The sequence below is a fragment of the Lissotriton vulgaris genome, chromosome 10 (genome assembly GCF_964263255.1).
Source record: "Lissotriton vulgaris chromosome 10, aLisVul1.2, whole genome shotgun sequence".
NCBI lineage: Eukaryota > Metazoa > Chordata > Amphibia > Caudata > Salamandridae > Lissotriton > Lissotriton vulgaris.
Window position 1 is genome coordinate 748,361,735 of NC_141698.1, and position 12,264 is coordinate 748,373,998.

At 50.0% G+C, this 12,264-nt stretch overlaps 1 long non-coding RNA gene across 2 annotated transcripts in view; it reads right to left on the reverse strand.

Annotated features, from left to right (window-relative positions):
* The window catches only part of LOC147688742 (uncharacterized), a 194,131-nt gene that overhangs the window by 108,178 nt on the left and 73,689 nt on the right, over positions 1-12,264 (reverse strand). For both annotated transcript variants that reach the window (XR_015300551.1, XR_015300552.1), the window contains exon 2: positions 12,020-12,129. This is a non-coding gene — a long non-coding RNA (uncharacterized LOC147688742). The remainder of the gene's footprint in view (positions 1-12,019; positions 12,130-12,264) is intronic.

Genomic DNA, 12,264 nt, shown 5'->3' on the forward strand with positions numbered 1-12,264 from the left:
TCGTTGAGAAAATCTGACCAGTTGTTTGTAAACTATGGTTCGGTCAGAACGGGTTTTGGTGCTTCCAAACGGACCATCGCTAGATGGATAGTCTTGTTTATAAAGTTATCTTACCAATTGGCAAATAAACCATTGCTCGCTACCCCTAAAGCTCACTCAACTAGGGGCAAAGCAGCAACAGTGGCTTTTTTGCATAATGTACTGATGGCCGAGATTTGCAAAGCGGCAACTTGGAAATCGGTCAACACATTTACCAGGCAATACTGTCTGGATTCAGACTCCAGAGCAGACACCCAAGTGGGTCAGGCCTCCTTGCGGAATCTGTTTAAGTGTTGAAGGCTCGGAGTCTGTGCTCGCCTAAAGGCTGGTAGTTTTTTTCTGATGTCTGCATAGTTTCCAGTCTACTTGCCCACCGGATGAGAGGTTGGCTTGCTATTCTATTCATGTGCTTATGACTATTGATGAGGATCCCCTGGAAGAGAAGGATTAGTTACTTACCTGTAATCCTAGTTCTCTTCCAGGGGTATCCTCATCAAAGTCATAAGCAACCCACCCGCCTCCCGGGCAAGTAGTTATGTGAAATATATGTATGATTTTTAAAGAAATGGTCTGCGGTCATCCGCAAAGAACAACTGACATAACTGTCACCCCTGAGGCATGATGGGATCTAGGGGTCATGGCTGCCTTAAAGGCACAGTGCCAGTTTTCTGTTACTTTCTATATGAGTTAGCTGTTCAGCTTTCTACTCTATGTATTTCCCTACAATGCAGCCTATGTGCTGACAATGCTTTCATTTTCCTTGCAGTATTACCTTTTCTACTGTGTAATAAAGCAGTTTTTAAAGGTTTTTCTTTCTCCCTGCTTTTATTGGAATGTTTAAGTGCAAAGAAGTATTTTGCAGCATTGTTCAGCTCTTACATAGAGGACTGCATTGTGAGTGTGTTTATATATGTATATATACATATATTTAGAGCTACATATATACATATGCTTTCCGGGGTCCCGCACATGGGCGGGATATTCATGTGCTTATGACTTTGATCAGGATACTCCTGGAATAGAACTAGGATTACAGGTAAGTAACTAATCCTTTCTCATTTCTAGATCCGTCTAGCCCGTTGGTAATGTCCAGAATCGTGTGTTTTGGATCGTGTGGGACCTCCCACCCCAGTATTTCAGTCAGTTCCTCCTCAATGTCCCCCCAGAATCGCGCCAAGCGTGGCCAGGCACATACCATATGGAGAAGTCAGCTGGTTCGTGGCCGCACCTAGTGCAAGTAGGGGTCGGGCCAAGTTCTGCCCGGTGAACAGGGGTGAGGTAGGCGGCGTGTAGATAATATAGTTAAACCATCCATAGCCTGGCAGAGGCGGTGACCGTCCTGGGAGCCGTAAGGGTATCACGCCAGCCTTCCTCCTACAGAGTAACCACCCACTCCTCCCATTGGGCACGCAATCTATCTAGAGAAGTAGGGGTGTTATTGATCAATGTTCGGTAAATGCGGGAAATGCCACCTTTCCCCAGCATAATCTGTGCCTCAGGCAGGCTATGGTCCGAAAGCTGTGTGCTTGTCGTGAGATGTGCATGGAGAGCATGTCGCAACTGTAGGTATCGGTAGAGCTGTGACCGATCCAGGGAATATCTGGTCTGAAATTCCGTAAAGGAGCGCATATGTTCACCCACCCACACATCTCCCAGCTGCAAAATGCCTATAAGGTCCCAGGATCGGAAGCCTTGCAGCCCACTCACCTCCTTGAGCCAGGTCCCATGCCACAGGGGTGTGCACTGAGTCAGAGTATGTGCCCACTTAGTGTCCTGAAGCAATGCCCACCAGGCCAGCAGCACGGAGCGCATCACCTCTGGCAATTGGGATGGGATAGGTTCTCCGTAAAGCATAGACTGGACCCTGGTCAGACCCAACTCACTTAATTCCAGCCTATACGCCGATCAGAACAGCCCTCGTTGAACCAATTGTGTATGGATAGCAGGCGCGTGGCGAGATAATACAGCTATAAGTGGGTCATCCCCAGGATCCCGTCAAATGAAGGAATCCTACAGGTGTTCAGAGGCAGGCGGGCCCTTCCTTTCCCCCGGAGGAACTTGTTGGGCATGCTATCCAGTTCGCAAAACCAGGTCCTTGGGAAGCAGATGGGAGTGTTCTGAAGAAAGTAAAGGAACCTGGGGAGAACCATAATTTTGAAGAGGGTGACTCTCTCCCTGGGATTCAGGGGCAGCGCTTGCCATTTTTGGAGGTCAGCCTTAGCCCTCTTCACCAGGGGAGTGCATTGAGGGCCCAGCTAAGTTCGGGGAGTAGAATCACCCATATCCCCAGATACTTGAACGATTGGCGGCGGAGTGGTATGTTGGACTGCCAATCAAAGCATTCCCGAGATAAGTGGAGAGGGACCAGGACCGACTTGTCGGGTTCAGCTGGAGGCCCGAAGCCTGTTCAAAGGATTGTAGGATACGGAGACAGTGGGGGCCTGACTGGGCGAGGTCCGCTAAGTAAATGAGGACATCATCTGCATAAAGGGCAATCTTATTAGTTTCTGCGTTGGGCCAATTCCAACCCTGCACGTGCTCGCTCGTCGTATCAAGGTCGCCAAGGGCTCCATCAACAGAGCAAAGAGCAGGGGGGAAAGAGGACACCCCTGCCTCTTTCCCTTGCCGACCGAGAAGGGTTCCAACAGAACCCCATTCACAAGGACGCGTGCCCTCGGACAAGCATATAGAACACCAACCAGACCCTGAAAGCGGGGTCCAAAGCCCTTCCGGTCGAGGACATCCTCCAGAAATCCCCAGTCCACCGAATCAAAGGCTTTTTCAAAGTCTACAAGGAGGATCGCTAGATAGGGGGTAAGCAAGTGGCAATGAGCCAGGGCCAAGTGTAGCCTCCAGAGACAGTGCCCGGTGCCACGCGTGGGCATGAACCCGCATTGCTCAGAGTGAACCAACGTAGATAAGTGAGGTTTGAGCCGCTGGGCGAGGACTGTGGCAAACAGCTTCCGGTTCATGTTGATGAGACAGATGGGATAATAGTCCGCACACTGTGGCGAGGGTGTCTGGGATTTGGGAAGCACCACTATGGTGGCCATATCCATCTCCGGAGGGAACGAGCCCTTTTCAGCCGCCTCTTAAAACAGGTTCGCAAGGTGAGGAACGAGGGTTTCGCGATAAAGCACATAATATTCTTGGGGGAGGCCATCTGGGCCTGGTGTCTTACCAGAGGAGGTAAGGGCGATCGCCTCCCCAATTTCCTCTTGTGTGATGGGACGGTCCAGATCTTCCTGAACAAGGGAATCTAGACAAGGGAGGTAGCTCTTCCCGGTCCCCAACAAGTCAGAGAGAGAGTTGGAGTTTTAGCAGCATAAAAGTGGCGGTAGTAGGAGGCAAAGTCACGAGCCATCTCCGCTGGGAAGCGGCACATGAACCATCCTGAGACACGATTTCAGGGATTATGTGGGTCGCCCTGGAATAGGTGGCCAGCCTGTGGAGAAGTGAGCTGTTTTTGTTACCCCAGCCACACACCCTGGAAACAGGTGAGCGCCAGTGGAGCTTGGTCGCGTCCAGTGAAAGCTGCCTAATCTCCGTACGAATATGAGCAATAAGTCTTACTTCAGAGGCGTTCGGGGTCTGAGCGGAGGATTGTTGAAGGCGCAACGCTTGCACCTCACCTGAGCTAATTTGCTCCACCTGGGCCTGCTGCTGGAGTTTGAGCTGGCCCTTGGTGACCCCCCTAATCATGGCCTTGCCAGCTTCCCACAGGGTGCCCGGTGAGGAGACTGACCCCTCATTGGACAAAAAGTAATGCTTAAGTTCCTGCCCCACCACCTTCCAGAATTTCCTGCCTTGAAGGAACCAAGCGTTTACCCTCCATGTCTGACGCATTGAGGCGGGAGGGGAGCCCGTATTGAGTATCACCGGGGAGTGGTCAGAGATAACTCGAGGTAGGATGGAGACATCTTGAATGTTGAGATAATCCGTTGAAGGAACGAAAATCGTGTCAATACGCGCCTGCGTGTGGTGAGCTGCTGAGGTGTGTGTGAATTGTTTGGAGTGCAGGTGCCATATATGCCACGCGTCGCAGAGACGCCGTGATTCAGACCAGTTCGTCAACTGCCTCACCTGCGTGAGTCTACCATGGGACGGGGGCCTGTTGTGTCTAAGGCAGGGGAGGAAACCGCATTAAAGTCGCCCCCAAGAAAAGTGGAACAGGGAAGCTAGAAGGTCGACCGACGCTGTCAACATCGAAGGAGGGGAGTAAAATGATATGAAGTTGAGGGGGCCATCATTTAGTGTGCCACTCAGGGCCACGAAGGTGCCCTGGGGATCATGGGTGACACGTGAAGCCACAAGATGAAGGGACAGTTTCACCAGGATCACCACCCCACGGGAGCCCCGTGTGAAGCCTGAGTGCCAAACCCTATTGCATCCGTATCGTGCTAAGAAGGGACAGTGATTACGGAGCAAATGCTTCTCTTGTAGCAGCAGGACCTCTGCCCCAAGCCGTTGTGCATATCTCAATACAGCCGTGCACTTGAAACGGTCCTGGAGGCCATCAACATTCCAGGACATTACGCTCAGGGAGGCCCTTAGCTGAGGTGTGTCAGGCATAGTGGTAGGCGGTCTCAGTAGAAGGGTAAAGTCTCACAGGGAGGCACGGCTGTGAGCCGGGTCGCCAGGGGGTATGGCTGGGCGCCCCAGGAGGAATTAGTGGGTTCCACTGGGAATGAAGCAGGTTATCATGCGAGCGCTGGTGCCACAAAACAAAGAAACAACAAAAATAAACAAAGGCTAAAACTTGGGACAACGGTCCCCCACCCTAACCCAACCCCTACCCCACACTTCAGGAACGGAGCATCTGTCGCCCTAACAATGAAAAATTATAACAGAAGACCAACTAAACCAATTGGGAATGGGGAAGCGTGGAGGACCCCGCCTCATGACAGGATGTGCATAGTCAAGTCCGTCGAGAGTAAAAGCAATAATAAGCTGATGTGCCATCATCAGCTGCAGAGCTATGCCCGGCATACCGAGGCAAGTTCAAGCAGGATCCCTGAGAAACATTGGGCTGCGTGAAAGATCTGTGTCTGGGAGGTCCAGCAGGGAAGGTCAGGGTGAAGCACCCCCAGCATCGAGGCGGCTGGAGGAGCCAGACCGCCTCAGAGCCTGGGACTCTCCAGGGAGCGGCGCCTGTTGCCGAGAGGGGCTCACCCGGGAGTCGGAGCGGGCTCGCCTCTGGCCACAGCGCCTACGGGAGCAGTTGAGCTGAGGCCGGGGGGCGAGAATCTCATGGCGGGCAGACCCACCACCTGCATCGTCAGGTGGCGGATTCCAGTCATTGGTCCTTAGAGGATGCTCCTCTGTCGCCCAGGCCCAGGCTTCTGCAGGAGAGTCAAAGAAAAGGGTCTTGTTGGAGAACACAACTCGCAAGCGTGCCGGGAAGAGGCGCCTGTATTGGATGTTAAGGGCATGTAGTTTTTGCTGGACTTCGCGGACCGAGCAGCATTGACCCTGGACCTCACAAGTGTAGTCTGGGAAGACCATGATCGTGTGATTATCAAAGTGGAGTTGTTGCTGTTTACAGGCTTTGGCCAGGATAGAGTCGCGGTCCTTGAAGTTAAGAATCCGTATAATAATCGGTCGGGGAACCGCTCCCGTTGGTGGTTTAGGAGCAAGGGAGCGGTGGGCAGGCTCAATCGTGAACCATGGGGAAAGGAATCCCTCAGGGATCCATGATTACAGCCACTTCTCCAAGAAATCTGCAGTAGGGCCCCGTTCCCCCCTCCGGAAAGCCCACCAGGCGGAGGTTGTTGAGGCAGGATCTGTTTTCTGCATCCTTAGTTCGTCGGTGCAAATCTTGGCTGTGCGATTGGAGATGAGCAACTTGCTCCTTGAGTATTTGGACATCATCCTCCACAGTGAAAATTCTGGATTCGGCCTCTTTGATCCGGGCAGTGGGGTTGCGGAGATCCTGCCGGATGAGGGTCATGTCCACCGGGACCTCCGCGATCTTGCCCTCCACAGAGGATTGAGGGGCGTGGATAGCTTGGAGGATGGTAGCTAGATCCATGGCCAGTGGGGGTTCTTAGTCCGCAGTGCCTCCGATTGCCCCATATCCGTAGTGGTGAATTGGTCTATTTTGGTCTTAGTGGCCGAGGTCTTGGCCGGTCTGTCTCTGCCCATAATGCCACGTGACCAGGGCTGGAGGCCCTGAGGGTCTTCTCTGAAGGATTCTGCAGCAGGGGGTCAGCGATCGACCTCAGAGGCCCAGGATCAAAAGTGGGGAGCCGGAGTGGTGGAGGAGGCATCCCCCAAAATCTTCTGCCGCTCGATTTATATGCTGAACTCCACCTTCCGGGACAAGACTGTACCCCAGTGGTACTGGCACAGCGCTTCTGACCGAGGTCGCAGCAAGGTTCTTGTGCTCGGGGCTCACAAACTACCCCGGGTTTCACTCAAGCAGGGCAGAGGCAGAGTGGCTGGTGGAGGAGGCGTCCCTTTGGGCCCCATGCCGCTCAATGTCAGCGGCTGATTCCACCTCCCCGGGGCACAGTCCCAACCACAGGCAGCGCGGCGGGAGGCTCAACCGTGAGCTAAGGCCTGTTCCGCAAACCTCGGCAAGTGCCGCAGTAGCTGGGTAGTCCGGCTCGGTCAGGCAAGAGTAAGCTGGGGGGCAGAGGGCGATAGAGGGCCGCTCGATGCATGCTGCCGGTACCACCCCTCCAGGCCTCCCCAGCCAAAGGTCCGTAATCAGCCACAGAGCGCTGCAGCCAAACAGCGCCAGGACACGAGGATGCCGGCCCAAGGCCGCGGGGCACATGGGGCGAGGGGACGCAGCTGGGCGCTGGGCCGGATGCCAAGTAGCCCCACCCAGGAGCCGGTCCCTCACTTCAGCGGGCGTCCGCGCGCGTGGGGGGGGCCACTTATCTGTCCCCGGACCCTCTCCACTGCTGGGACTCACCAGATCTTAGGTCCGCCAGTTGCCGGGTCCCCGGCTACGTAGGCCGCTCCGCGGCAAGCATGCTCCTGCCGCTGGTGATCTCCAGCTCCACCCACCCGAACTGGCGGCCGACACTGCAGCAGGGCCACCGGGGTGCGGCGTTGGGCGCCCTTGCCAGCACAGGCAGATGGGCAGTCCGGTGCTGGGTGGGCCCTCCTCGGCACCGACGGGCAGAACCAGGCACCAGCGGCCTCCCACGCGGGATTACAGCAGGGCGATGGAGGGAGATACAGACAGCACCTCCGGTTTGGCGGCAAGCTGCTGGATGAACAGGTCACAGGGAGGCCCCCTCGCCCCTCCAGGCACTCGGGCAGAGACCAACTGGCACCGGTCAGATGCGGCAAACGTTGCTATTCAGGGTGGAGAGGCCGCCATTTTAGGTGCGGGTCCCGGCCGGCCGGGCGGCCGAATGCAGCATAGCGCCCACAAGCTGGGTTGTCCGCAGCCAGGGGCACAGCCAGAGGTACAGCGCTGGAACAGTGATGTTCTACAGGGCTGGATGGCTCTCGAGATGGGTGGATTAAGAGCGGATGGCGGAGGGGTCCGGGAGCACTTTCAAGGTGCGTCCACCATCTTGGCTCGGAAAGCCACGCCCCCAGCAACTAACAGTATTATTAGTAAAGATTACTCCCCAGACACTGCTCACTACCTTCCCTTAGGCAAACACCTGGTGGAGTAAGAATAGTAATTTTGGCTAACCAGTTACTGTCCAGCACTTTACCTAAAGGAAGCATCCTGTGGAGTTAGAATTGTAAATTTGCCCCCAGGCACTGTCCACTGCATTCCCTTAGGCAAACACCTGGTGGAGTAAGAATAGTAATTTTGACTAACCATTTCTGTCTAGCACTTTCCCTAAAGGAGGCATCCGGTGGAGTTAGAATAGTAAATTTGCCCCCAGGCACTGTCTACTGCTTTCCCTTAGGCAAACACCTGGTGGAGTAAGAGTAGTAATTTTGACTAACCAGTGCTGTCTAGCACTTTTCCCAAAGGAGGCATCCAGTGGAGTTAGAATAGTAAATTTGCCCCCAGGCACTGTCTACTACATTCCCTTAGGCAAACACCTGATGGAGTAAGAAGAGTAATTTTGGCTGTCGGTCACTTGTCAGCGCCATCCTTAAAGGAAGCACCAAAAGGTGCTAGAATAGTAAATTAGCCCCACAAGCACTGTTTGCTTTCTCAGAGGCGAGCAACCAGTGGAGTTAGAATAGTAAGTTGCCGCTCAAGCACTTTCCTGTAAGGCAAGCACCAGGTAGACTTAAAATACTAACTTGGCCCCCCACACAGTGTCCAGCACCTACCCTAAATCAAGCACTTGGTGGAGTTAGAATAGTACATCTGTTCCCAAAACAATGTCCAGCATTCCCTGAGGCAAGCACCAGGAGGAGTTAGGATAGTTATTCTGCCCCCCCCCCGGCAGTGTGCAGCATCTTCCTTAAAGGAAGCATCCGGTGGAGTTAGAATACTAAATTTGGCCCACAAACACTGTCCAACACCTTCCCTGAGGCAAGCACCCAGTGAAGTAAGAATAGTAATTTTGCCTCCAAACACTTTTCAGGACCTTCACATAAGCAAGCACCCATTGGAGTTAGAATACTAATTTGGCCCCCTAGTCAGTATCCAGTACCTACCCTAAAGCAAGCGCCTGGTGGAGTTAGACCAGTAAATTTGTTCCCAAAACACTTTCCAGCATGTTCCAAGAGGCAAGCACCAGGTGGAATTAGGATAGTAATTTTGGCCCGCCTAACCCCCACTGGTAGTGTCCAGCATCTTCCTTAAAGCAAGCACCTAATGGAGTTAGAATAGTATATTTGACCCACAAACACTGTCCAGCACCTTCCCTGAGGCAAGCACCCGGTGGAGTAACAGTAATTTGACACCCCAAACAGTGTCCAGTACCTTCCCTTAGTCAAGCACCAGTTGGGGTTGGAATAAAATATACCCTAGATATTATCCAGCCCCTGCTCTGAGGGAAGCACTCAGTGGTGTTGGACTAGTTATTTTGTTCCCACAAAAGTTCTCCGTGGAGTTATTATAGCAACGTAGTCTATCAGGCACTATCCAGCAGTTTCCCTGAACTAAAACCTCTTATACTGTTACATTTATTTTTTGGTAAATTTCAGGCAGTGTACCAAAAAAATACCCTAATATATTTTGCATATTGTCTTCTTTGCTTACACTGTAAAATTATGTCAAGGAACTGTTATATTGAGATACAAATTTTCAATGGCACATTTTGGTAACATTTGTAAAAAAACTAAAAAAAAATAGTCGCATTGCAATATTTTTCATTTTATTTAACCTTCTGGAGTTGTGGATTAACTAAGGGAAAGTTTCAACACCCAGTTGCATTTCGAAATTTTAATGATTGTGATTTCTTCTGGGTGGAAGAAAAATATTTCTGTTGGGTTAATAGATATTTCATGTGTAATTTATTACCTGTCGATTTCTCTCTTGTGGTTTCCTGATGAAAAGGAGTAGAACTTGGTTTTTCAACTGGGTAGTGTTTTTGGGAGATGCTGGTATTATCAAGTACTGTTATTTTCGGTTTTGAATGAGGAAGAAGCAAAATACAGTGTATTTATATGTTTGAAAACATATGGTGATTTACTACGTAGATTCTCTTGATTTTTTCCTAAACTTACTTGGGGCCTGATTAAGCGTCTGGTGGTCCGTCGCAGCGTCAGGGAAGTCTTCCGACTGCCCAAATGCAACTAGGGTGGTCGGACTACCATTGCACCACCGCAACCGCCAGGGATCATTAATCCCTGGGGGTGATGTGGCGGTTTTGAGGCCACAATATGCATGGTGGACCTCCTGTTGCTTCAGGGTCATGGAATGCAAGCGGGGGGGGGGGACACATGTTGTGCCCCCGTGCGCATGCACCCCAGTACCTGCATGGCATGGACAGCACCAGTCCATGCTGTGCAGGTACTGCCCTTGATGTTCCCAATGTGGTGCCTATTTCATAGGCACCACATTGGGCACATAGGCATTGCTGTGGGAACGCCGGAGAACAGCTCGCCAGTGACTGGAAAAGTCCTAATCTGGTGGGCGGTGCACAAATGGGTTTGGAGGTGCGGCAGTGGGGTGGTCCCACACATGCACTGCCAATATGGTAATCAGGCCCTTGGTAGTTTGTGATTTTTCAGTGAGAACTGTGTTTTTATGTGTAGAATGCTTAGATGGTATATCCGTTTAAAAATGTAATAACTTAATTTATGTTGTGCACTACAAAATTATTTGTTAAACATATGCAGGCACTGTTTAACATCAGGATTGAGGTAATTACCTAGCGGAGATGGATTCGTATTTTTTCCCCCAGTAACTGTGCAACATGTACCCTAAAGCGAGACCTGGAGTCGTTAGAATAAAAATTTTGTCCCCTACCCACTGTCTAGCAACATCCCGGAGACAAGCTCCCACTAGAGTTACATAAGTCATTTTGCCACCCAGTCGCTGTTAGGTACCTTTCCTGAAACAAGCACCCAGTGGAGTTAGAATACTAACTTTGTACCCCACAGACTGTCCAGCACTTGCCCTAACCTAAGCACCCAGTGGAGTAAGTATAGTAATTGTGTCCCCTAACAAAGTCCAGCACCTTCCCTGAGGTAATTACACAGTGGTTTTAAAATAGTGATTTTGCCCAGCAGACAATCTCTAGTATCTTTACTGAGGCAGGCAGCCGTTGGAGTAAGAATACAAATTTTACCCCTAGACACTGCCCAGAACCAGCTCTAAGGAAAAGCCCCTTGTACAGTTACATCAATATTTAAACAATGAAAGGCAGTCCACAACAAGGGCCCTCAGTTATTCTGTAGGGTGTTTAACAACTGTTCTTTTTTTGAATGTCAAGGAATCAGTTTGTTGAGAAATAAATTTGAAGTGGCATATTTTGAGAAAAAAAGCAAAAAAACACTTTCAATGTAGTAGTATGGTGTGCATTTTTGGTTGTTTTACCTTCCGGAGTTGTGGAATAGCAAAGGGAATTTCTCTAGGCCGCCGGAGTAAATATTTTGAAAAGCTAAAACATAGTTGTGAAAAAACGTCCTAAATATATGTTCAGGACATTTTCTACTGTTACTATTTTACATATATATTTTTATAATTATATACCTACTTTGGTTGCTAGAAGGCGGTGTTTCCAACTGGCTTAGCCTGACATTTCTCCGCTCCTAATGGTGTGTGTGGTCACATAGGAACTGAGTGTACCGCTGACTTCAAAATGGTGGACGGCTGTTTATATAGGATTGTAGTATGGTGTTCCATAATTTAAAAGAAAATATGTTTTGGGCAGCATTTTTCAGTGAGCATTCGATTTTGACAGAACGCGCATTATTTTTGACTGGTTTAACAAAATCATCTATATTTGATTTTGTCTACCACCACTGGAAAAGAAATTAATCAATACAGCACAGTTATAAGGATTATTGGAGAATAGCAGTTTGTAGCACGAGGGGATTGGACCCATAATATTCCTTGCACAGTAAAGTTGCCTCTGTATTCCTTACTAAGCTATCACCTCACACTAGCAGTATTTAGAACACCCCTTTGTCCCACCCAAGAGGGCTCTGCTTTACACCAGTGTGGAAGTCTGGACTACACTCATTGTTGACAGGGATATTTTAAGGATTTGGGGAGCCCTAGGCAAAATTGTGACCCCTTCAATTTCTCATATATAAGGTGCAATTTTGAGCTACAATAAACTTTTTTTATGGATGCTGCGTGAAACATAAACTCAACATTTCTCTGCAAAATGTCTGCAGACATGAGAAATAAATTAAAGGAAAGCAATATTTAAAACAATCTGTTTAAGAAATATTCAAGGCCATCATGGCAAGACTCTCTGCAAAACACAGTTGGCTCTATCAGGAGGCCTCCTGAAAGGCTGGCGCTGGACCAGAGCCCACTTTGCTTATGCCTTAAAACATCTCTCAAATTAGATACATTTAAACAATTGAAGCTAATGGATAAGGTGACCAATATATAATTAGACGCAATAGACATGTAAATATGAAATACCTTGTCACGTTTTGCTGGTCTGGTGACGGCCCTGCATCAACTATTAACGGATTATCTCCTTTGTCATTAATTTGCAAGTGTTTTCTCTTTTTAGATGAAACAGCAATGCCCTGAAATATAGAAAACATTAAATATTTAGAAAGACAGGCATATCCTACTGAACCTTCACATTGCAGCAGGGTTGAATTTTACAGTTCTGATTTGCAAGTACTAGGATACAGTGATATATCGACTCTAGACCAATG